This window comes from Ursus americanus, chromosome 21 (assembly GCF_024610735.1).
Source record: "Ursus americanus isolate L20-20 chromosome 21, mUrsAme1.1.p, whole genome shotgun sequence".
NCBI lineage: Eukaryota > Metazoa > Chordata > Mammalia > Carnivora > Ursidae > Ursus > Ursus americanus.
In genome coordinates this window covers 26,863,138-26,890,124 of record NC_142147.1, presented here as the reverse complement: position 1 = coordinate 26,890,124, position 26,987 = coordinate 26,863,138, and the positions used below count along the sequence as shown (strand labels likewise).

Genomic DNA, 26,987 nt, shown 5'->3' with positions numbered 1-26,987 from the left:
GGCCTCTCTGGTATAGCTCAGGAGGATCATTAACTACGGCCAAACAATCACATCCTGGGAACAGGCCAGTAGGAGTTACACATGGGAGAGGTCACTCCTTTGCAAGCTTTGTGAGCTGCTGCTCTCTGGAGGATGACAGCAGCTTCTTGCGGGGAGCATCCAAGAAGTGCCACCACGGTTGTGCAACTCCAGGAGGCGCTGTACACATAGAACACAGAGTGAATGGTGCTCCCTGGCTCCAAGGTCCCCAAAGGAAACTTTTACACTCACCAGATTGCCTAGACCGTTAAATCAGACGCTTTTAAATATTTGTGTCAAATGAAAATATCCAACTAGCTCCATGTATTTATTCTGATATTTATATTTTCTCAGATAATGCTAAGGAGAATATATTGTATTATATTATATATATACATATATAATATATACATATATACATACACACATACATATATACACAGAATATGTGTATATTTGTAGGTGTGTATATATAACACAAAAATGTTTTAAATGAAACAAGTTTCATATTATATAGACCAAACATGCAACTTGTTTTTCATTTAACTTTCTATATTGTCCATTCCACCTGTCCAGACGTATAGATACATTATTCCATTTAAGAGCTGCAGAGTATTACACTGCGTGGAACTGATGACCATAAAGAATAGACACAGGCAGACTGAACACAGGCATTTCCTGAACCCCATAACATGACCCTAAAAGTACAAAAAGGATGGGAATCTACAAGGACACGAGAATGAGACAGGAGATGAAAACAGATGAGAGATGCCAACACAGTCTGGGAAGATGGAAAGGGAGAGAGAAGTGGTAACCAGAGAAAACTGGAAGGCTTGTATGCAACGGAGTGGGGAGGAGGGTGGCTAGGACACGTGGGTAATCCCACGGGGCAAGCTGATTCCCCCCATGCAAAGGCTCACGAATCAGGTGTCAGGTGTCAGATACTTTGCAAGATGGAGATGAACCACTGGACAGATGTACAAGGAAAAATTGGACCTGCAGGTTCTGCCTCCATGTACACAGCCCAGAGACTCCTCCCAAACCCTACAACAATATGCTTATTCTCTGGGGGGGGGGGGGAAGCAAAGGGTTAGATTAAAGCAGTGGATTTAAAACAAGGAAATGAATAAAGTCTGCATACTCAACAGAGAAACACCACAATGCCTCAACACTGCCCCCTGCCCCATTCTCCCACCTGGCTCTCAAACACTGGCAACCAGGTTTATATACTTTGCACTGGAGCCTAGGATAGCCTTCTTTAGAGACAATCAGCAATAAATAATCCCAATCAACAGACATCTCAGAGTATATCAACAAAAAATTTGGAAGTCCCTTGAATTTTTCGTTACCCTAAAAGATTGGATGTGAATCTAAGGTCCCAAACATGGCCATGCCTATGGGTAGCTTGAATGTAATTGAAATAAAATGGAAGCAGAGGGAATCCTCTAGAAATAATGATCAAGGATATAGGGGATATTTTATGTTAAAACTGGGAATCCTAAGATGTGGAGGTAATGGGGAGCTGTTGGAGAATGTCAATCTGAGATGGACCAGAATGAGTGAGAATCAGGAGCAGCAACCAGGATGTCTTCTTCCTAATTCTTATCAGGAAGGCAAGGGGGCTCGACAGTCATCGGGGGACAGAGTATCACCAGTGCACAACCCAACCCAGTAAACATCCTGTATGTACCTACTGTACTCCAGGTTCTGGGTTAGGAACATATACAGATATAGGAATAAGATGCTGTTCTTGTCTTCAATGAACTAGCAATGTATCCAGAGGAGACTGCCAGTCATAAAACTCCCTGCTGTCCTGGGGCAGCCATGCAGGTCCCAAGACTCTCCTGTTACTTTCATAGCCCCCTACCCAGGCACAACTTTGTGCAGATGTGCCCTCATTTCCTCACTCTCCTCCAGCCTGACAAAGAAATGTCCTTCCCAGAGCACTCCTTCTCAGTTTGCACAACCAAAGGTTCCTTCTGACTTCATGTCAAACCAACAAATAAGCATGTAAAAAGCTCACAATGTGCAAGGGGCCAGCTAACTTTGGCATTCAAATTGAATGTCTTCAAAACATAGGAGGGCTTGTTTAGCAGGTAGCAGAGAAAGAAGATTTGGTATTATAAATTGTGGTTTCAGTCTGCAGACTCTCAAGCCATCCCACTGAGAAGGAAGGTTGGTTTTTTTGTTTTTTTGTTTTTAGTTCTGCACCTCTAGATGGGAGACGGGTCACTCAAACAAACTGTCACAAAGCCTTGAGGCGATAGCATGATGCTGCCGGGGAACAGAAGGGTACTAGACAAGATCTTCAGAAACACAGTGGCTTACGTCGTTTACAGCTGTGCACCGTAACATTTTTGTTTGCACATCCCCTAAAATAACTTTGTAAAAACTAGGTAGTAATGGCCAACAAGAACATGAATAGATGCTCAACATCATTAGGGAAATGCAAATCAAAACCACAGTAAGATACCACTCTATACCTACTAGGTTAGTCACAGTTCTTTAAATGGAAAATAACAGGCTGCCTGGGTGGCTCAGTCGGTTAAGCATCTGCCTTTGGCTCAGGTCATGATTCCAGGGTCCTCCGATTGAGTCCCACATCGGGCTTCCTGCTCTGCGGGGAGCCTGCCTCTCCCTCTCTGCCTGCCACTCTGCCTACTTGTGCTCTGCCAAATAAATAAAATCATAAATAAATAAATAAATAAATAAATAAATAAATAAATAAATAAATAAATGGAAAATAATAAGAGTTATCAGAGAGGCAGAGAAATTGGAACCCAAGGTTGCTGGAAATACATTGCACAGTGGCTGTGGAAGTTTGGCAGTTCCTCAAAAAGTTAAACAGAATTATCAGCAATTTTGCTCCTAGGTAGAGACCCAAAAGAATTGGAAACAAATATTCAAACAAATATTTGTACACTCATGTTTGTAGCAACGCAATTCATATTAGCCAAAAAGTGGAAATGAGACAAATGTCCATCAGCTGATGAACAAATAAGCACAATGGGGTACATACAGACAACGGAATATTTTTCAGCCATAAAAGGGAATGAAGTGCTGGTACATGCTACAACTTGGATACACCTCAAAAACATTATGCTAAGTAAAAGAAACCAGACACAAAAGGTCAAATATTGCATGACTCCATTTATTGAAAACATCAGAATAGGTAAATCCATAGAGACAGAAAACAGATTAGTGGTTGCCAGGAAACAGGCAGGGAGGGATGGGAGTTATTGCTTAATGAGTACAGGGTTTCCTTTTGAGATGATGCAAATGTCTCGAAATAGAGGTGGCGGTTGCAGTTATTATATATACCACATGCTACGGAATTGTATGCTTTAAGGTTAATGGTTAATTTTATGTTACGTGAATTTTACTCAATAAAAAATCCATAAAAGAAAAAAAACAAATAGTCTCCTTGTGTATTTTTAGTTAATATTTAACATTTTTGGACATAAGCATAAAGAATTGCAAAGGATGTAATTTCCAGTACATCATATGATATTGATGCACTGCTGGGTGTGCAGAGGGCGGCTCCCCAGTATATCATAAATAACATTTCAAAATAAAACTGTTACATCGTTCTTTTTTTAAAAAAGATTTTATTTATTTATGTGACAGAGAGAGAGACGGAACACAAGCAGGGGGAGTGGGAGAGGGTGAAGCAGGCTTCCTGCTGAACAAGGAGCTTGACGGGGGGCTCGATCCCAGGATCATGACCCAAGCCGAAGGCAGAAGCTTAATGAATGAGCCACCCAGGTGCCCCTCTTTTAATGTTTATTATTGAAAAGTTCAAATTGTCCAAATGTAGAAAAATAATAAAATGAATCTCCGTGTGACCACCATCCAGCTTTGATAATTTCACCAACCCATAGCCAATCTTCTTTCATTTGAATCCTTTCCCACTGTGTGTCCTCCACTCCCACCCCTTCACTACTGTTGGATCACTTTGAAGATGATTCTTAGGATGAGAACAGAGAGAATACCTCTATAAATATCTCTTAAAAATAAGGAAACTTTTAAGACAAACCAGTACACCTAAGAAATGTAAATCATCCGATATCCAGCCATTGTCTAAATTTCCCTGAATTATATCATACATGCTTTTGTTTTGATTTGGTTTGGATTTTAGTGTTGGTTTTTCAACTCAAGATTCTAACAATGCCCACAAATTACATTTGGCTGATATTTCTCTTGTCTTTTTTTTTTTTTAAGTAGGCTCCACGCCCAGCATGGAGCCCAACATGGGGCTTGAACTCACAACCCTGAGATCAAGACCTGAGCTGAGATCAAGAGTCAAGAGTCGGCTGCTTAGCCGACTGAGCCACCCAGACGCCCCTCTTTTTTTTCTTTTTAATGATTTTTTATTATATTATGTTAGTCACCATACAGTACATCCCCGGTTTCCGATGTAAAGCTCGATGATTCATTAGTTGCGTATAACACCCAGTGCACCATGCAATACGTGCCCTCCTTACTACCCATCACCAGTCTATCCCATTCCCCCACCCCCCTCCCCTCTGAGGCCCAGGTGCCCCTCTTAAGTCTTTTTTTTATTTTAATTTTTTTTAAAGATTTTATTTATTTATTTGACAGAGAGAGAGAGAGAGAAAGCCAGCGAGAGAGGGAACACAAGCAGGGGGAGTGGGAAAGGAAGAAGCAGGGTCCCAGCGGAGGAGCCCGAAGCCGGGCTCGATCCCAGGACTCTGAGCCCTGAGCCAAAGGCAGCCGCTTAACGACTGAGCCACCCAGGCGCCCCTAATTTTTAAAAACATTTTATTTATTTGAGAGAGACATAGAGAGCACAAGTGAGGGTGAGGGGCATAGGGAGAGGGAGAAGTAGACTCTTCACTAAGCAGGGAGCCCAACGTGGGGCTTCATCCTAGGACCCGGAGACCAGGACGCCAGCTGAAGGCAGACGCTTAACTGACTAAGCCACCAAGGTGCCCTTAAGTCTTTTTTTTTTTTTTTTAATCAATAGATTCTTTCTCCTTGTTTTTCTTTCGCCTTGCAATTGATTTGTTGAAAAATTGGGTCCTTTGTCCTGTAGCTATGTTTTCCATGTTCTGGATTTTGCTGATTACATCTCCTTAGCTTCTGTATTTCCTGAAAATTGATGTTTAGATCTCGAGAACTGATTAGATTCAGATTTGATACTTCGGCAAGAATTCTTCATAGCTGGTGTGTGTGTACTTTTTATTTCATTGGAGGTACCTAAAGTCGGTGTCTTGTGTGTGTGTGTGTGTGTGTGTGTGTGTGTGTGTGTGTGTGTGTGTGATAGGCTGTATCAGTAGGTTCAGTGTTATTAGCTGTATCCATCCATTTCCAAAGTCCCCAACAGTTTTTCATCTGATGGTTTAGCAGCCATTAATGATCACTGCTTACATCCATCATTTCTTTACATGTTCTTCCTCCAATTTTAATGAAAATAAATAATTGGAAACCGGAAAAAAAATTGTCCTCTAATTAGAGTCATTAACTTTCTTAATTTCTGAAAAGTAGTATACTCAAATAACTTCAAGAATTATCAGATTTCATAATTATTAATATTGAGAATTATATAATTATAGTTTTACCTGTTACTCTTTTCAAGATTTATTTATTAGAGAGAGAGAGAGGGTGTGTGTGGGGGTTGGGGGATGGGTGGAGGGAGAGAATCTTCAAACAGACTCCCCCACTGAGTGCAGAGCCTGAGGTGGGCTCGACCCCATGACCCACAAGATCAGGCCCTGAGCTGAAACCAAGAGTTGGACGCTCAACCGACTAAGCCACCCAGGTGCCCCTGCTTGTTACTCTTTCATGTAAGAGACACCTTGTTTAATCTATATACTCAGAAAATATTGGAAAAAACAAAATATTAATTCTAATGCACCATAGCCAATTCAATATTTTTTCAATAAAAATAATTTCCTCATCCCACATTTCAAATACACTTTTTAAAAAAAGTCTTGGAGATATGCCTCATTCCAATTATGAAAAACATTCACCATATTACTGAATTGTCAACTCTGATCCTCATTTTCAAACCAATAAACTAAATAAGAGTTAATTTCTGCCTGACTTTTAAAATTCAAGTAAATGTGTTAATAGGCATTTTTGAGGAATATTATAACAAATACTGAGGAATAAGTTATGGAACACATCTTGTAAAACACGTGACTAAAAGCAGAGAAGATTCAAATAATGCAGCTCTTGTATAATTAATTTATTCACATTTAGAATAATTTATAAAAATAAGATAATTATGCTATTTGCCCTCACTTAATTATAATGTTCCAATATAATATTCAACTAACATTGTTATTTACAAAGCAAGAAATATGAGGAAAATATAGTTCTTTGATGTGTGCATGTGTATATATAAATATCAGGTGTCCAGCTTTTGAAAATAAAATGATGTATAAAAATCAGAATTAGGGGCGCCTGGGTGGCTCAGTCGTTGGGCGTCTGCCTTCAGCTCAGGGCGTGATCCCGGCGTTCTGGGATTGAGCCCCACATCAGGCTCCTCTGCTGGGAGCCTGCTTCTTCCTCTCCCACTCCCCATGCTTGTGTTCCCTCTCTCGCTGGCTGTCTCTCTCTCTGTCAAATAAATAAATAAAATCTTTAAAAAAAAATCAGAATTAACTTTACTACTTTTGCTTGACATCATGATTGAACTTTCCAATGAAAGAGAAAGGCATATTGCAAGAATTAGCCCAACACTTGCATCATTAAACATTTTATAAGCAAAATAATATGAGGATTGACCACTATTGGAATGAAAATTTCAGGATATGTTTTGATAAAACTACCTTATTAACTACCATATTAATTAATGCACAGAAAATCTGAAAGAAATCACATGGAACTTTTGTTGGCAAATTTATCGAGTGTATCTTGAATAATTTGATAGTCCCAAATGAAGTTTCCTTGAAAGGAATCAGCATTATTAACTTGTACCCCTTTAGAGGTACCTTTTCTTTCTACAAAAGACGTCCTGGGGTGAGAACTGAATGAAATGTACTGAATGGAACGGTTTATCTTAAATGGGGGGTGGGGGGTGCAGGTGTTTTGAGGATTTGATGTTTGCTTTGATTTCACGGGGTTGTTGCTAGGAGCAAAGTTTTTTTCAACAATAAACTGGAGATGGAGGAGATGAAGTCATCTGCACCCCACTATGCCAGTACACAATATCTGAATTCAGACTGTCATAATGCAGGCCAATTCCCCCCCAGTAAAAAAACGTACAAGACGATGGAAGACAAAAGCTAGGCGGGTTTTTTTTCCCTTTGATTAATTATTAAAGGAGCCTTTTCAGAAATCTGTATTTCAAAGTGTCTCTTTGTTTGGTGCCCCAGAAGTTTCAACTCCCTAGGGCAGTTCAGGGCAGGTTAAGAGTATGCATTCTTTTTATAAAGCAGAAGGGCAGATTAGGAAAACGGTTTTGGGAAGGAGAACCCAAGTGTGCAAGCAGCCCTGCTTCCACACGAAGCTGAGGATCTGGAAATAGATGTTGCTATTCACACTTTGAAGACCACTGACCACTGACCTCCAGCTTTGAGGATATTTCCTTGGGCTGGGAAAAGGCAGATATGGCAGGCTCCACCACTGACTTGCTTTGGAATTCAGGGAACATTCTTTCGCCTTCTTGTTCTAATTTGGCAGGTTGAACCAATGTCTAGTTTCCGGTTTCCTTCCATAGTGTTCTGAGAATTAAGCATGAGAAATAGTTACTATTACTACTTGGTTTCTAATAGTACTTTTAACTTTCCAAAAGACTTTGTTGTCTGGATCTTATGTTTTCCTCCCAACTGTCCCTCAAAGGCAAGTCTTCCCCTTATGTGATAGATGTGGGTCATGGAGATCCAGGGCAAGACTTGGCCAAAGATCTCACAGCAAATAAATGGCTTGGTTGGGAAGAGCACCTTCTTTCTCCCACATCAGCAAAGCAGGAAAAAAATCACCATTTACATCAAAACCAGCAGATTAACATAAAGTATGAAGCATATCCAGAATGTACACTATATACAATATATAGTACATCTAAGTTTATAGTGCATCTGGATTTTTTTAAAATATCATTTTCATAAGGTAACAGAGGCCAATGAATATTCTTAGGCTGCTCCATCAAACTGTGACTCAGTTAACTGAAGAAAAGAAAAAAAAAAACAACCAAAAACATAAAGCTCCCCAAAGCAGTTTCCATTCCAAAATGCACATTCATTCTTCACTGTCCAGTGATCTGTGATGCACTTTGACTTCCGTAACCACCCTGCAAAATGATCCTTCCCAGGGTAAAATGATGTCAGCCAAACAAGGAAGTTATTTCAGGATAGATTATTATTCTTTTGCTTCATTTGAAACAAAGTTTTAGTTTATTTTTTGGCTATATTACTAAAGAGTAAATTTCCCTTCCACCTCTTTACCTCCCCAGAGGTAATCAATGAGAAAGAATTTAAATCATGAAATCTGTTGTAACCCTGTACGTGCCTCCGGCAACATGAAATAAGATATTTGGGGCTAATCCATCGTCCAGGAAGTGTTTGGACATTGTAAGACCTTCGTTAATGGAAGACTAAGTATAGAAAGTTGGCAGCAGGGCAGGGACTAGATGGACAGCAGGCAGGATGGAGACGACCTTGGAGGGCACTTGGAGGACACAATGAAGAATCCAGCCATTGTTGGAGTCCTAGGCACAGATTCACAAGGACTTAATCTGGGCTACCGTGGGACGCTGTCAGATGAGCATGCTGGGGTGATAGCTGTTCTAGCCCAGCAAGCAGCTAAGCTAACCTCAGACCTGATATTCCTGTGGTGTGTCTAGAATCAGATAATGGGAACATCATGATCCAGGAACATGATGGCATCACAGGGACAGTGCACAAAATGACCTCTTGACATCTCATATCAGTTCTCCAGCAGCCTGTCATAGGCGCTCAATGATCTTGTAGAACTATTGAAGTTCCAATAGTGAGGCCATTTTTTCAGTGTGCATTGGGCATTTTTCTATTAATTTTAGAGTAAGCTCCTTTTGGACACTCGATGGACTGACTTATCAAACTATTAGTAAGAAAGGATCATGCTTTGAAGCAGCAGGTCCACGTCACTTTGTACACAGAATTTTGGTATGTTCAATAAATCTGGTTGGAGGATAAAATAAAAGTTGGCAGCAGGGTCTAGTCAAGGGTCAAGGTAAACACTGACACACATCATATAAGCACAAAAGAAGATGAGGGATAAAGAGTAAAATAGTAAGTCTGGGAAAACTGTATCAGAACTTGGAGTTATGGGTGAGTCCAAAATGGGAACAGGAGTTTCCAGGAGTCCACAGAGCAGTTAAGAGCAGAATAAATCCAGGTGCCCAAGACCAGCGAAACAAAGTGGAACCTAGACACAGAATCCAGTCAAAGATGGCCCCTCTTCTCTGAGCTGCCCCGGAGACTGCCTCATGACCTGGAGCCCCTGCCCCTGCCCCTGTCTTCCAAAAGTTATGTCTGACCTAAGCTGCTTCATGAGTGGAGAACCCTAAAATTTTAGAGCTGAGAAGAAACTTAAATATTACCTAATACATCTAATTCTCAAGTGATTTGGTCCCTGGGCTCCATAATACTCTTGAAGACATCGAGGATCCCAAAGAGTTTTTGTTTAAATGTGGGCCATATAGGGGCGCCTGGGTGGCTCAGTCGTTAAACGTCTGCCTTCGGCTCGGGGCGTGATCCCAGAGTCCTGGGATCGAGCCCCACATCGGACTCCTCTGCTGGGAGCCTGCTTCTTCCTCTCCCACTCCCCCTGCTTGTGTTCCCTCTCTCACTGGCTGCCTCTCTCTCTGTCAAATGAATAGGTAAAATCTTTAAAAAAAAAAAATGTGGGCCATATCTATTGAGGTTTACCATATTAGAAATTAGCACTAATAAAATTTTTAAATATTTGTTAATTTATTTTACAATAACAATAATAAACACATGACATGTTAACATAAGTAACATGTTTTATGAAAAACAACCATATTTTAAAAAACATAAAAAAATAAAGTGAAAAAATCGGCACTCTTTTACATTTTTGAAAATCTCTTTAGTGTTTGGCTTAACAGATGACAGTGGAATTCTTATCCCTACTTCTGCATTTAAGGTGTTTGATAGCACATGGTATATAGCCTTGAGAAAATCACTGTAGGCACATAAGAGTGGTTTTCAGCATACGGACCCATTGAAAGGCCTTGGGAACCCCAGTGTTTCCTGGACTACACGTTAAGAACTACTGATCTGGTATAATTTGGGACTGCACTTTCCTGTCATGCCACTTATTAAGCAATGTGATCTCTGGAATGTGACTCAACTTCTCTACGCCTCACCTTCCTTAGCTGTAAAGTACATTTAGATATGTAAGTGAGGGGAAGGACACCTATAAATGTTTAACACAGGGCTTGGCTCATAGTAGTCACTCAAAAAATTACTCTCCCTACTATTGTTGTTAATAGTTGTCATTAACTACGTTCCAAGCAATGTGCCAGGCACCAAGGATCACATCAAAGTGAGTAGGATGATGGCCTGCGTTGCTTAAGAATAGTGGAGGTAAGATAAATACACACCTATATAGAACAAAACAGATTATGTCAAGAATGATACAAAAAAAAGGGAGAGGCTACATTCATTCATTCGTTCATTCACTTACCAAATACTAATCAATTGCTCCCCATGTGCCAGGAGCGATAGCCAGGAGGGGGCTGATGTAGAGGAACCAAGTGAGGGAGAGGGCAGCTGGCAGGAGGGAAGGGGGGGCCACAAAGAGACAGGGGTGGCCCGTGCACACATTGCATAGGCCTTTGTAGGCCAATGTGATTGGGGATATAAGGAAATGTTTCATGAGAAAGTGGCATTTGAATTAGAACCTGAGAAGAGGTAGGATTTGGAAATAGAGTTGATACACACGTTTTTTAATTCACTCATTCAACAAACATTTGATTTTCTTGTTGAGTCTGCTCCATGTTGCACGAATAAGAGTCCCTACTTTTGTCTTTAAGTTTTTTTTTTTTTAAAGATTTTATTTATTTATTTCAGAGAGAGAGAGATCATGAGCTGGGGGGGGGGGAGGGGCAGAAGGAGTGGGGCAAGCGGACTCCCAGGATCAGGACCTGAGTTGAAGGCAGAAGCTTAACCGCTTAACCGACTGAGCTACCCAGGCGCCCCAGGATCCCTACTTTCAAAGAAGAAAATTTTGCATTTGTTCTTATTATATAAGGAATACACACTCACTTGAAAAATTAGAACATACAGGTAAGCAAAAATGAGAAAATAAAAACTACCCACAATTCCCCTATCCAGAGAAGGGGACAGGATTAGAGTGAGGTCAATGGTACAAAATTTAAGGGAGTGTGGAGGGCGGGCAATGCTAAAAAATTCAGTAATCAAGATAAATGATATTTTTAATGTAATAGTTTTTAAAAAACAGAATTATTGCAAAAAATCCAGAATGACACAATACCTAAATTTTAATAAAGGCAGGATCCCACCCTGCACTTGCCTTGCTCAGTCTCCCTCTCCTTACCGTCATCTGGCACTGACTGGGCTTGGTCATTCCCTGCATGTCCCCTCTCCCCCAGATCCATTCTCTGCCTTCCTCTGCCTTTCTCTGGGCCCTGGAAGGCTGATCCCTGAGGGTGGCACCAATGGGCTTCTTTGCCTTCTGGCTTCCAGCTGGGTTCCGCCAATGGGAAGCACCTGCAGGAAACCAGAGGATGGGTGTTTCTTTCCCACTCCCTCCCTTCTCATCACCTAAGTTCAGGCAGTGGCTGCTTCTGCCACAGAAACAGCTCCCGTCCAGGGGCCCCTCTCCCACACCTTCAGCTTTCACAGAGCTCCCTTTCCTCCTTCAGGTCTGTAGGTACTAAGGGCTTCCTGCTTTTGCCAGACTCTGGGTACTTTACATTTTCTTGTTGATTCCCTTAATGCTGCTTACACTTCTACAAGTTGACCCTTTAGAAGAAATTCCCTGCTAAACTGCCTGCTGCCTCTTATGGCAGCCTTGACTGTTACAACCATTGTCAACATTTCAGGTCTAAGATATTTGCATTAAAAAAAAATATTTGTTAATTTCAAGACACCATGAAGATGATATTATAATTGTTTTATGTGATTATATTATGTGTTTAGGAAAACTGTCACTATACTAGCTTAAAATTTCCTACTTGTGGAGATTTGCTAGAGAAAAATACAAGCAAAAAACACCATTCATGCTTCCTATCTCTTTGCTACTTCCTCTCCACAAGGGACTGGTCAACCCTGCTCCATTCTCCTCTCATAGGCCAAACTCTCTATTTCCAACAATTTCTAGCCTGGGTTGACTCTAACCTGAATTTTTCCCTCAATGAAATGCAGGGGTTGGGGGTGGGGGGGGGCGCATGGTTGAGCAATGACCTGACAGTGTCACTGGGGAAAAATACTTGGATAAAGACCCTAAAGCTAGGTCTTTTTTGAGGTCACCTGGGCCGTTCTTTGTTATACATTTGAGGAGTTGAAAGGGGTTAACAGCACAATTTTGTCCCACTGTCCACCCTCAACCTCTCCTAACTGGTCCCCCACCCAGCCCTTGAAACTTGCTTGCTCCTTCCCTGGTTCTTTTGGCACCCTGAGAACAGGGCTGTGTGTGAAGCTTTGTGACTTGGCTTTCCCCAGACCCACGTGCCAGATTCAACCCTAAGCCAGTGGTACCAGTGGCTGTAACTGTAGGAAGCTAGAAGAAGCTGGAAGAGCTGGTCTGCCCATGTAGGCTTCTTTCTTGCCCCCTAAATAAATTGTGCTCATGTTCATTCAGTCCTCGCTGCCTACTGATTACACTTCATGCCTATCTGATTACAGATTTTTAAAACTGGAAGGAATGTACATTAAGTAAAAAAACACACAAGGGGGCCCAGACAATGCCTCCTCCTGCCTGCTCTCCAGTGGGTGGAGGAGGATGCGGTGGGGACGGATCTCCTCAAGAGGAAGAAAACAAAGTTCTTGGTGGAGAAAACGTGAGAAAACCAGCACAAAGTGGGCAGAGTGAGCATCCACACTGAAGACTCAGCGAGGCAGAAAAAGTAACCACACCTGGCGGGGACCTTAGAAGGGGTCAAGGTGTCATGGAAAGAGCTCAGCACACAAGTGCAGGAGTCCACGGGGGAACCCGAGGGGCAGCATTGACCTTTCCTTGATGGCTATAGGAAGGCTGGGAAACCTCCATTCCCAAACATTTTAAAGAAGAAAAACATGAATCTCAGTGGAGATGGTTTTTGGTGTTGTCCTTTAATCTTCTGCTTAGATTATTAGGAGATTAGAATTTTCCTTTTTGCTTTTTGATTCTCTCCTTTTGGATTCTCAACATTAACGGAACTCCACTGTGTACCCAGCCTGGTGCTGGGGACACAAAAGGAAGAAACCTCAAGGCTCCTACAGTCCAACAGGGAAGAGACACATAAAGGAATATGCATAATGAGAGACGTTCGTACAACCCACAGAATGATCATTTCTGTCGGGGAAGGTGGGGGATGAGAGGAGACAGAACTGGGCATGGGGATAAGGAAAGGTTGCACAGATAAGGCATTTCTGAACAGGGTTTAGAAAACTCAATGGGAGTTTGTAAGGTGAAATTGGGAGTAAGGTGGAGAGGAGAACATCCTTAAAAAAAACCCAACAAAACAGGTGTAAAGGAATGGAGTCTGAAAAGACATGCTTCTATCACTAACATGACAGAAGATTTTGGGTAAGATATTTACCTTCCTAAGTTCCACTTGGATAAAAAGAAATAGTGTCGGGGCACCTGGGTGGCACAGCGGTTAAGCGTCTGCCTTCGGCTCAGGGCGTGATCCTGGCGTTATGGGATCGAGCCCCACGTCAGGCTCCTCCACTATGAGCCTGCTTCTTCCTCTCCCACTCCCCCTGCTTGTGTTCCCTCTCTCGCTGGCTGTCTCTCTCTCTGTCAAATAAATAAATAAATAAATCTTAAAAAAAAAAAAAAAAGAAAGAAATAGTGACACCCATGTAGCAAATACAATTAGTGGGTTAGGAAACATTTTTCAAGAACACAATGACACCCTCCCACTCAAAAGGCAAATACTACTAAAACTCAGGTGAGATGTGTCCTTGGAAAAGGCGCTTAGAAAAGTTTATCCCTGGCTGTAACAATTTTTTATAGAACTGGACAAGCAGAGACAGGGGAGTGTATTAAAAGAAGGATAGAGGAAAATGAGACAGCGCAATAGCCAGAGGGGGCAAAATAGTAATTCATGGAGTCCTAACGGACAACAGGCTAAATGACTATCAGGAAGAGAATAGCATATCTTATGATTTCAAAATAATTCCTTGGTCATTTCCATCGAGCATAAATCATAAAAAATCTAATATGACTATTACATGTGTTCCTGTGAAAACCATCACACACAATACTGCTAGGATCTAGCAGTTAAGATTGACCCAACCCTTCATTATGTAGCTCCTTTGCTTAAGAGCTGCTTAACTATCCTCTCCTGAGTAAGGGATAATGTTAAAATGTTCCTAACCTTATATTCAAGGACTTCCACAATTGGAATCCATTCTGTCCTGCCACTTCCAGCCTTTTATAAAAAACGTACATCATAATTGACATCTAACATTATATTAGTTACTCCCAGTCTTGTTTACTATTTCTCTGCAGAATCTTTCTTCTTTGGTAAAATTACTTTCTAAGTCCCCAAAACATGCCATACCAGGCGATTGCAGACCTTTCACAAAAACGATATTCTTTGGCTACAATAAAAAATACAAGAAACAAGTGTGGGTGAGGATATGGAGGAAAAGGAACCCTCGAGGACTGTTGGTGGAAATTCAAACTGGCGCGGCCACTGTGCAAAAGTGTACGGAGGTTCCTCAAAAAATTAAAAACAGAGCTACCATATGACCCAGTAATTCTACTGTTTTTAAATTTCAGTTCTCCTGAATTTTTAAATTTCAGTTCTACTGAATAAACTTTAATTTCAATTCTATTTTATTTTATTTCAAAAACTTCCTATTTATCCAAAGAACATGAAGACACGAACTTGTTTATTGCAGCGTTTTTACAATAGCCAAATTATGGAAGCAAGCCCAGTGTCCACTGATAGGTGAATGGGTAAAGAAGAGGTCACACACACACAAATATTACTCATCCATAAAAAAAATGAAATTTGCCACTTGCAACAACAGGGTTGGATCTAGAGGGTATAATGTGAAGTGAAATAAGTCAGAAAAAGACAAACACCATGATTTCACTCATATGTGGAATTTAAGAAACAAACAAATGAACAAAGAAAAAAGAAAGAAACAAACAAACAAAAAATGGGCTATTAACAAACTACAGAGAACAAACCGATGGTTACCAGAGGGGAGGTGGGGGGGGATGGGTGAAATAGGTGAAGGGGATTAAGAGTGAGTTTATCGTGATGAGCACTGAGTAATGTATAGAATTGTTGAATTACTATATTGCACATTTGAAACTGATGTAACACTGTATGTTAACAATACCAGAATTAAAATAAAAGAATGATATTCTCACCTTCCCACCCCCATACATGACTAGGCTACTAGGTATATTTTCCTCTGCAGACCCCTAGTTGAAATTCTCTTTTTTTTTAAATGTTAATCCAAATAGTATTATCTTTTTAAAGGAGTGCCAGTTTCTTGACATTATTAAGAAATGTCAGTAATTACAATGATTTGTTATTATCTACTTAAGATAATAGGAAGGATATGTAGACTGAGTCATATTCACTTACACTCTACTCCTCAAAGTGTATTTATGGGATTTGGATTATCTTTAAACTGCCTACACAACATAATAAACTACAAAACCCAGTGTATGTTTAAAGCATGACCACTGTACCTGAGGTAGAATCTGGGATGAGAGCTTATTTTTTATTGTAGTTTCATGTACCTTGTTGAGTCAGGTTTTCTGTGGGGAGTTCATTTGTTCACATTGTTTAGTTAGGGGGAATTTTGCACCTGTTGTGCAGCAAGTTCCTTTTTAAAGCTTGAACAGAGGTTCACTCATTCATTCCTTTCACAAGTTTCACTGAGCACTTTCTTTTTTTTTTTTTTTTTTTTAAGATTTTATTTATTTATTTGACAGATATAGAGACAGCCAGCGAGAGAGGGAACACAAGCAGGAGGAGTGGGAGAGGAAGAAACAGGCTCATAGCAGAGGAGCCTGATGCGGGACTCGATCCCAGAACACCGGGATCACGCCCTGAGCCGAAGGCAGACGCTTTAACCTCTGTGCCACCCAGGCGCCCCACTGAGCACTTTCTATGTGCCAGGCACTGTGCTAGGTGCTAATCATACACCAATAAATAATCTTGTATGTCGTTGGTGGTTCAGGAGTTGGACATTATTGGATAACGGATGCCTTACCTGGAATTGGGCCAAGATATGATCTGGGATGAGAATTCTGCCTCTAGGCTTTCTAAAGATCTCCAGAGATTGATACAGGTGATCCATGATGGCCTAGTCAAGGAGTTTCTGAGGGTGAAATCTGGGGAGAGTAAAAGAAGTGTCTTCTGGTGGGCTCTACCCCCATGTATCACTTTGGTCACCCCTATATAACTCAAATTTGAGTTCTTTTCTTTTTGTTCACAGTGTCTTTGCTCAGGCTCTCAATTTTTCCTCCTCGGATTTCTGCCAACAATCCTTCAACTCTTCCTGTCTCTTTATTCCCCATTTTCTCCCCCTCTCTGTCCTATAAGGGGCCTCAAGAAAGTAACGAACAAGAAACTTAATACCATGTTTACCTTTCCCTTCATCCTGACCTACCCTAATCCAACTTGTTCTCCCACTATTGAAACAAATACTTTTAACCCAGAGATAAGAGCCAGGGGATCCCCAATCAGGTGTCCGCCCCCAGGGCCCAGCTCAAGGAAGCAGGTTCTACTGAAGGCAATTGTCCGCTTGATAATAGCATTTATAGCAACCAAAATTCCCTTCCTGGCTCACTTCTTCAGAAGGTGCTCGCTCTCTAGGATGCTGAGGTCCAACCTCTCTGCAGCCTGCAGATGCTTAACCAAAGTAGAAAGCTCTAGTCCTCCAGAATCCATTCTCTAAACCTAGCCTGTACCCTCCTCAAGCCTAACACCAGGCTTTGGTAAGTAACACAGGGCTGGTGACCAATGTAGGGAGGGTAATGTCACTCAGATTTCATGTCTTGACATTCACATTGCAGGCTGTTCCACACTGATTAAAGTGTAGTACGCTGGAGCCCCCATGTGAAAAGGAACTCAAGAAAAGCCTGACATTTTTTTCTTTTCTTTTTTTTTTTTTTAGAGGGCAGGGAGTGGGAGAGGGAGAGGGAGAAAGAGAACTTAAGCAGACTCCATGGTCAGTGCAGAGCCTGACATGGGGCTTGATCTCACGACCCTGAGATCATGACCTGAGCTAAAATCAAGAGTGGAACGCTTAACCGACTGAGCCACCCAGGTGCCCCTGACTGTTCTTTTAATGTCAGTGAACAGGAAAGACACGTGGCCAAGTGTAGCAGTGAAGAAACTCTAATCCTAGTACACAGGGAGCAATGGTCTGGGTAAAGGCAGGAGTGGGTAGTATAACCAGCAAAAAGATTCTTCTTGCCCCCTAAGAAAATTAGACTCTGGCTCAGTGGCGGACTCTACCATGTCGGTGGGTCTCCAGACTCTAAAGATGGCAAAAGTCCAAGTGGGTGGGATGGAGCACAAAGCTCTGCTGAACAGTGGTCCCTGGGAGTCAACTCTCTTGAAATCATGCTTTGAAAAGCACCAAAGGACATACAGCCCTTTGTCAGGATTCTTAAGTAGGGACCCCTTGCAATTGGATATGATTTTGTGTTTGTATGATGATCAAATGCACATTTTCGTAGAGAGACGGTCTTTATCTTTCATCAGGTTTTCTGAGACTCAAGGAGAGACTGGATCCGTACAGCCTTAACTGAGCTTTCTAATCTGGTACCTTAGCCACATTTCAAGTGTCCAGTAGCCTCATGTAGCGGTGGCTGCTGTATTAGACAATGCAGCTGCATAACACTTCTTCATCACAGGAAAGTGCTACGGATGGTGCTGACTTAAAGAAATGGTGTTTTCCCTGTGAATGTTCTACAAGAAGGCTTGGATATCAAACACCAGGATTCAAATTTCTTCCTGCTGCTGTGGAATACTGTAGACTCTTAGAAGCCGTATATCTGAACGTGCTGACTACCACCAGAGGCTAGTGACCAAAGGAGGCTTTTCTTTAGCTGCTTGGCATTCTACCAGCACAAATTCCTATCAAGGAAAAGATGGTAGGTGATATGAATTATTTAGGGGTTTTGGTACATTTGAGTGACCTCATTATATTTGGGAAGGCTTTGGAAAAGCATGAAAAGAACAGCAGAAAGAGCTGGGTTAAAATTATTGGTGTTCGGTCAATGACCGACAAAGACCTAGTTTCTCTCTTTTTTTCTTTTTACATGAGGCTAGTAGAATCCCTCGTGAGGTCTGCAAGGACTGAGGATTACATGGTGATACAGGGAACTGGGGCAGCTCTTTCTTCTTCATGAATGTTAAATTTCTATTCCTATAACTGTAGAAAGAGTTCTGCCCTGAATGAACTATCAACTACTCTTAAGAGGACAGCAAAAGGGAATAGACTCAATCATCCTGTCCATGATCACAGAGAGAGGTAGCACTGCCAATGAGTAAGGCTGGACTTCGATCTCAGACCGGAGATTGGGTCCATATTTCCACTATAAGCCACATAAATGTGGATACATTGTTTAGCTTCTCCCAGCCTCTATTCTATCATCCGGAAAATATGAAATTACTTCCTAAGGCAATCTCAAAGAGGACAATACAATGACCCCAATAAACGTGTAGTGCAGTGCTTGGCTTGTCTCCAGCTCCAAACAAGCCGGAACTATCATATCATTCTCTTCTTTCATAGTCTTCATGCCTCCTAATTCCTTCCTGGGAATGCCCTCTGTTTGGGATACCCTGGGTTTTTTATTACTGTGAATATCTATTTCTTTTTTTTTTTTTTTAAGATTTTTTTTATTTATTTATTCGACAGGATAGAGACAGCCAGCGAGAGAGGGAACACGAGCAGGGGGAGTGGGAGAGGAAGAAGCAGGCTCATAGTGGAGGAGCCTGACGTGGGGCTCGATCCCATAACGCCGGGATCACGCCCTGAGCCGAAGGCAGACGCCTAACCGCTGAGCCACCCAGGCGCCCCGTGAATATCTATTTCTTAATGGCCGTTTCCAGCCCAACCTTTCTGAAAATTATTCCTAACTGATATATTAGTCACAAATTAAAGAGTCCAAGATCTGTGGTACTACCTATAAGGAAAGAGGTGGGGCAGCTACTTGTACCGAGAATTACGCTGAGTGTTTCATTAATCATTAAGGTCACCATATTTATAACAGTGTTATATGTCATAGGGAAACTGAGAACAATCAAAATGTCTGACAACCGAACACTGGAATGTTGGCAAATGACAAGTCCTGTGAAGTAATGTTTTCCATAAATATTTGTTTACATGGATAAATGCTTATTACTTAGTGTGAGGTGAAAAAATCAGAGCCAAACACCCCCATGATCCAGCATCCCCCAGAGATACTTGTGTAAATGTGTGCCCGGAGACATGTCAAGAATATTTAGCCACACCTCCACACTATAAACACTTCCGATGTCGATTAACAAGATCATGGACAAATTGTGGTATATTCACATATGGAATGTTACAAGGATAACAAAAACAAATTTAAAAACGCCTATAACTGCACGCAACAATGTGATGAATTTTACAAGGATAATATGAAATGAAAAAAGCAAAGCTCAAAAGAATGCATGTGGTATGATTCTATTTACATAAAGCTCAAATTGGGGAAAATTTAATTGTCTTGCTTAAGATGGTAAACTGTAGGAGGCACCTGGATGGCTCAGTCGGTGGTGAGTGTAACTCTAGGGGTTGTGAGTTTGGATATCAAACACCATCAAACACCACGGTGGGTGCAGAGATTACTTAAAAACAAAATCTTAAAAAAAAAAAAAAAGATGACAAAGTATAAGGAGAAGTAAGGAACCGCTTACCATGATAGTGATCACCTCTGAGTAACAATGGCGGGAGGAGGTTGTGGGAGGAAAGGGATACTGTGAAACAGCCTTGACCATGTCCTGGTTTCTTTTTTAAGTGGTAGTTCCTTTATGTTACTTGTTGAATTGTACCTTCCTGACCTTATTCTAATTCCGTAATTTAAAATGTTTTAAAATAAAGAGAAAGGGAAAACAAGTACGAATCTATATTTTCCAGGGTGATCTCAATTATACAGATTTCTGCATGCCTGGGAAAAAAGATCAAGAGTGGTTTTCTCTGGGCAGCAAAATGTAAAGGGATTTATATAGTCTTTCTTACACATTTTGTAGTTTTCAAATTTTTTAGTAATGAACAAGTATTCATTTTTATAATAAGAAAAGCAGAACCACCAACTGCTCAGTTCTGGCTCTTCAATGTACATCCCAGCATGAAGTCACTTTGAGGAAGAGAAATGTCTCTTCTCCCTGCTGGGGAGAAATTGGGAAAGAGGGAATTGAAATCCCACCACCGCAGGTCCGGTCATTTGTGCCAATGATAAGGCCTTGGGAGGCTCAGCTGAAGGAAACCAGCAGACACTTCCTAGGTTATCCTAGAACTCCTACAACTCAGTCTGCTCCCTCTTTCAAAGCCTAGAAAATGAGCCAGCAACTGAGCAAGAAGAAAGAGGTATTATGATTAACTACTTTTTAAAAAATATTTTTTTTATTTCAGTGAGAGAGCGCAGGGAGGAGCAGCAGAGGAAGAAGGAGAGAGAAACTCAGGCTGACTGCCCACTGAGCGGGGAGCCAGACTTGGGACTCATCTGACCCTGAGATCAGACCTGAGCTGAAACCAAGAGCCGGATGTCTAACCAACTGCTCCTCCCGGGGAACCCCTTAACCACCTCTTTTTAACTCATTATTGTCATAATATTGTATCAGGGCTGTTATATGCATTAATCCTGCCCTACCATTCACAAGAATTCTATAAAGTAGGTATATATTTTACAGTGATATTGCAGGGCTGAGTGGTAGGAAGGACTTACCCAGATGTCTGACTGCAAAGACAGCGGCTTTTACACTTGGCCACAATTTACATTTACTTGAGTATTCTCATCTATTGTTTACACTCACAACAATCATGTGAGGTAGCTCAGAGCAGTTGTGTGACTTGCCCAAGGAACACAGCTAGTAAGGAGCTATAATTTTTAACAACTTGTTTCTTTTTTTCCTGTGGGGGTAATATTTTTCCTGTACCCCAACTAAATGCCAATATATCTAAGTCCTCCCATACATTCAGTTATTACATCTAGGTAATTATCTAATTAGAATCTCCTGTAAGAAGGGTTTTAGATGTTGAACATGACACAGAGGCCAAAAAAAATGTTATCTTCCCTAAATCCAGTGGAGTGAGCAGGCAGGTACGATCCAGAAATAGCATTCAGGTTTTCTCCTCTTTTTTTGCAACAGAGATAAGATTAAGGTGTAAGAGCAAGTTAAGATCTTGGGGGTATTTTCGCTGATCTCCCTATCGACCTCATCTCCCAGGTCTCCTTTTTCTTTTTCTACCCTGTCCTAAGGGAGTTAACCTTTTCAGCTGCCTTCAAGGAGCCTACTTTCCTACTTTCTAACTCCCAGTCGTGGGAGAGAATACTTCCTCTTTTGGTTCTCCCGGTCTACCTCGAGCAGACTCTCCCAGAGCCTGAGTCTCTCTCTCAGGGTTAAAGCTGCTGATACCAAGGCTACTTGGGAGTGAGCGCTTTCTCAACACCGTCTTGGAAGGTGGGTCACTATTCTGGCAGAAGGGAGAGGGCAGTGGAATTTGTTCTGAGTAGGGATGGTTATGCAAAATGCAAGGAGGAAGAGGAAGCCGACAGAGGAGTTGGTGAGTCAGAGAGGAAAACACGACTTGGCTGGCAGTGAGCCTCTCTAAAGCAGTGGAGAAGCCTAAGCTATTCTCAAGGTAAGAAGAGAGTTTTCTCTGTCTGCACCTCCACAGTGGGGCCATTGTCCCGGGGCTCCTGCGGCGGAGAATCAGAAAACCTTTCGCAGCTAAGCTAAGGATTTTAAGGGCAATGGCAGAGGAGGGGGTTGTGGCGGGGGCTAAATGAGAATCACCTGGAGAATCTCCCTGAAAAAGCACAAGCTGCTTGGCAGCACCTCCCTCATCCTCACCCCTCTCCATCTCCAAAAGGATCTGAGAAAGCCTGGAATGCTAGTGGGGCTGTCCTGATACATGTTTTGTGCGTGGTCCCCTGATGCATCTAACTTACTCAGATCCTGGCTTCTGAGTTCAAGTTTCTATACATCTTGTAGCTTCTCTGCTCAGACGCTGGAGAGTGGCAGATAGGAGGTGGAGGGAGCTGTAGGTTTTCTCTAGCTCAGGCAAGGTGTCCTGTGATTACTGAATGCTCTCAGCCCTGAGACTCAACAGACCTGGGTTCTGATTCAGGTAGGGCTTTTCCACCATTGAGTCAATTAGTTACAATTCAGTTTACTTATTCTGAAAAACGGGTGTGTGGATTATCAGTGTGCTGTGTATCTAACTGGACGGCTGTCGTGATTGTGGCTTCAGAGCTGTGGAATGCTATTCAGATGTAAAAGAAGATTAAGTTAGGAGGCCGGCACATGAGCCTAAATAGAAGAGACTTCTGTCTAAAACTTCTAGTTGGAATTGAAATACGTTTATATGGGCAAAATAAGACTATCTTGTCCTACCTTCCTTACCTGCATCAAGGAGGGCACCTCAAGCACTGAAAACTGCTCTACAAATGATGTCATCAGGTCATCATTTGGTAAATGTTGCCGGCAGTGTTGCTGGCACACTGGAGATAGAGCAGTGGTGAGGACCCAGGTCCAACCCTCCTGGCACTTTCAGTCCAGTTAGTGTTTGTTACTATACGGTCACCTTTGCCCAGGTGCTTCTCCCTGTTGTCTTCCTGGGTCTAGAGGTATATGTGTGGATTTCAGTTTCCCCAATCCAACTCTGATCTCTTGGTTTGTGAAACTATCTTCTTCCATCTCCAATTTTGGGTTACGGGAGCATAATCTCACTGGGAAATCTAAATTAGGAATGTGCCAGGGGCTGGAATCCAGGGCTCTTAAATTGCTGCCTGTTATTTTTTTCCCTCAGAATTCCTCATTTTGTTTCTTTTTTTTTTTTTTTTTAAGATTTTATTTATTTATTTGACAGAGAAAGAGAGAGCACAAGCAGGGGGAGGGCAGGCAGAGGGAGAGGCAGACTCCGGACGGAGCAGGGAGCCTGACACGACTCAAGGCAGGGCTCAGTCCCAGGACTCCAGGATCATGACCTGAGCTGAAAGCAGACACTTAACTAACTGAGCCACCTAGGCGCCCCCGCTCATTTTGTTTCTAAAAGGCTACACAGTACCCATTTGGGGGTCATGCATAATTCAGCCCTCAGTCATCAGGCTGCTGGATGAGGTCATGTTGATGATGGTGATGTTTTTAAGAACAATACCACTCACCCCTCATTGGTGCAACCTGTTTTTAAATTATTTGGGGGACCAGTGATGACAAGATGTGCTGAGGGTTTTCTCTGTTTTTTCTTTTTCTGAGCTAGTTAGAAAAGAGAAGTAGTCTGAGTGGTCTTGTGCCCTGCAATACAACTTTTCTTTCTTTCTTCTTCTTTTTTTTTTTTTTTTAAGATTTAGTTATTTTTTAAGATTTATTTATTTATTTAGGGAGAGGGAGAGAAAGGAGAGAAGCAGACTCCCCGCTGAGCGGGGCTGATCTCACAACCCGAAGATCATGACCTGAGCCGAAATCAAGAGTCAGATGCTCAACCAACTGAGCCACCTAGATGTTCTGCTTTTATTTCTTATTAATTAAAAAAAAAAAAAAATAACGGTCATGGTTTTTTTTTTCTTTCTAGTTTTCATTAATACATACTCAGTGTAGAAACTCCTTTTTTTTCTTTTTTTTTTGGAGTAAGGTTAACTGTGCCATACCATCAAACCTATGCCTCTAACTTTATTAATATTTTGCTCCATGTATTGAGATAGTTTTGGTTCTGTGCTTAATACTCAACAGAATCACCTAAATTTTAGTAACTGATACTACAGAGACGCCCATGTGCACAGAAAAGGCCAAGTTTCTGTTTCTCGATGGATCTCATTCAGTTATCTGCTTTCCAGCTGTGATTATTCCTCTTCCCATATTCAACTACTGATTTATTCAACGGGTGTGTTTAAAGAGCCTTAATCACTTACAAGTTTCATATACCTGTAAACAAAATAAGACATAGCATTTACCCTTAAGTTTCCGCAGCTCAGTGGTAGAAACATTCTTCTACAGCTATTTACTATAGAGTAAGAGATGGATGCTACTGAAAAGTTTAGAGAACAACTAAATCTTCGGAGTAAGGGCTTCTAAATTACAGGAAAGAACTGAAAGTAAAGCACAGGACTGGGAGGGGGATCAAAGATCAGACCATGAAGACCCCTGGGTACAAGACTTGGGGATTTTGATTTAATCCTATATGTGCTGGAAAGTTACTGAAGGATTTCAAGGAGGGGACTGATTGACTTGTGCTTTAGAAAAGAGAGACAGAAGAGAGAGGCTACTTACTATCAAAGGCCAGGCCAGAGATGAGCAGACTGGGGATTCTGACAACAGGGAGGGCAGGATTCAAGTTTACAACTGAACAGCCACGGAAGAACACTTGGGAAGGTGGACTTGGGACTCTGAAATGGAGTCGTGTCACACACTTCTCACAAATGCTTACCGACTCCAACGACTACAGATGAGGTTAGTGCAGGACAGGGGGAGAGGTGGTGGTTAGATTAGAGGAGATTGCCATAGAAAACCTGACTTGCCCATTTTTCATGGAGCCACATCTGCTCACTTCTCCCAGCCCCTCAAGAGTATCCATCTCTACTGCTGATTACAATCTCTGCAGACAGGAGCTTTGCCTATGGTATTCCCTGGCTGTTCTGGCTAGGGTTGCCTCGATCCAGGAAGTACCTAGATCCCAGTGACAAGAGATGGGACTCACTTTACAAAAACGTATTTTCTTTCTGGGCAGGGTGAGTGCTCATGGTAAGAAAAAGCAGAGAAAGAAATCGAAGGGTTTCCATGGGAATTCCTGAGAACCGTGAACAACTGAAGCCTGAGGACAACTGGGGACGGAGTTGGAAGGCCTGACTCCAGCTCTGAGACATAATGGGCATGAGGCCAGGAGATACTGGTAGGCAAGAAGGACTTGGAGCCATTGATCCTGCTCAGGACACTGAGTTGGCCCACAGCCAGGATTGGGGAGAGACAGTATAACTTTGAAAGGTCCACATTCCTAATCCTTAAGAAATATTAGCTTCTTTTTGAGTTGATTACAGGCCCTGCATATAAAATTCTATCACAGTTTCCTTATAAATGTGCAAAGGTCAAGTTCTTCCCTTCTTTACTTTTCTCTGTCTTTTGCTCTGTTGTTTCCTATCTTTGTTCCAAATTTTTCCATATACTTATATTACCTTTGGGAGAGGGTCTCTTGCTAAAGTCATTTCCTCAGTCTTTGGGAGCTGGGGGTTGAGGAGGGCAATCCTGGGCTATTATTAATAATGTCCTAGTTTCTAATCACTTCCTCTTGGGCTTGAGTTTGAAAGACCTAAGAGCACATCTTAGCTGGTCCTGTTCTAACGTTCAGGGGAAAGAAAGGAATTACCACTCACTGACATTTCCCCAGCATATACCAAAGTAATCTTGGCCACGAAGGAGAGATGATTCTCACTGGATCCTTTCGGCACATAAGGAGGAAATGCATTGTTGTAATGAATGGAAGAGAAGCGTCTCTATGCCACTGCACAAGGTTTGGCTTGGGTCAGTACACACTTCCCAGAAGGTTCAGGGGACTTCCAAGGGAAGCCCATGAGCTGGCAAAGCCTGCTCTACCTCTTCAGGAAGCAAGCTATAAACTCCAAGAGTCACATCTGTGGCTGCCCAGTTCCTCCTCGAAAATCTACTCCCTAGAATGTCTGCAGTTCTGGATATAGTGAATGGTTTATGACCAGTATGAAGGCCATCTGGGTGATAGATAAGCTACACACACACACACACACACACACACACACACACACACACGTATTTTTTGACCCTGCAATTCCCCTTCTGAGGATTTAGCTTACATACACGTGTAGTGATATATAAACATCAGGTCATTACTGAAGTTTTTGAAATGGCAAAAGAGCTGGAAATAAGCCAAATGCCTAGCTATGAGGAAACTAGTTAAATAAATTGTGGTATATCTGTATAATAGAATTCTATGCAGTGGTAAAATGGAGTGAGGAAATGCTTTATGTGCTACCATGGAAACCTCACCAAGACATACTGTAAAGTTAAAAAAGCAAGGTGTGTGTAACTTGCTACTTTTTCTGTTATAAAGAGGTGGAAAAATTAACACTACGTATACATTTGAATTTTCTTGGGTGTGCAGAAAGCAACTGAAAAGACACATAAAAAAATGAACCCAGTTGCTACCTGGGGGCAAGGTGGGAAATGGGCAGATAGGGCACCTGTACTGAAGTAGACTTTCGCTGTACAGTAATGACCAAATACCAGCTGGCGGATTCATCCTAGCTGTGAGTACAGAAGAAGTAACTGATTCAGCAGCTGGTGAAATTCTTAGGTGTTCTTTCCCCCAGAAAAATACTGTGACCTGTCGCTAAGGTATGTCATTAACCCTGTTTACAAAGAGCTCTAGAAGTTTTCTAACTTATGACTATAGTCTTCATCCACAGACATAACTGCTTATCATTGTATTTCCCCCTGCCTGTTAAAGACTTGCAGTGTGACAGGCTAGACTCAGGCTGGTAAGCACTTCCCTTATGCCCTGCATGCAGAATTGTAGGAAGCCTTCTTTTATTTATTTATTTATTTATTTATTTAAAGATTTTATTTATTTATTTGACAG

General features: G+C 41.7%; 1 pseudogene; it reads left to right on the top strand.

Moving 5' to 3' along the window:
* Positions 1-8,614: 8,614 nt before the first annotated feature.
* Positions 8,615-8,901, top strand: LOC123800509 (ragulator complex protein LAMTOR5 pseudogene; annotated as a pseudogene).
* The last annotated feature ends 18,086 nt before the right edge of the window (positions 8,902-26,987 follow it).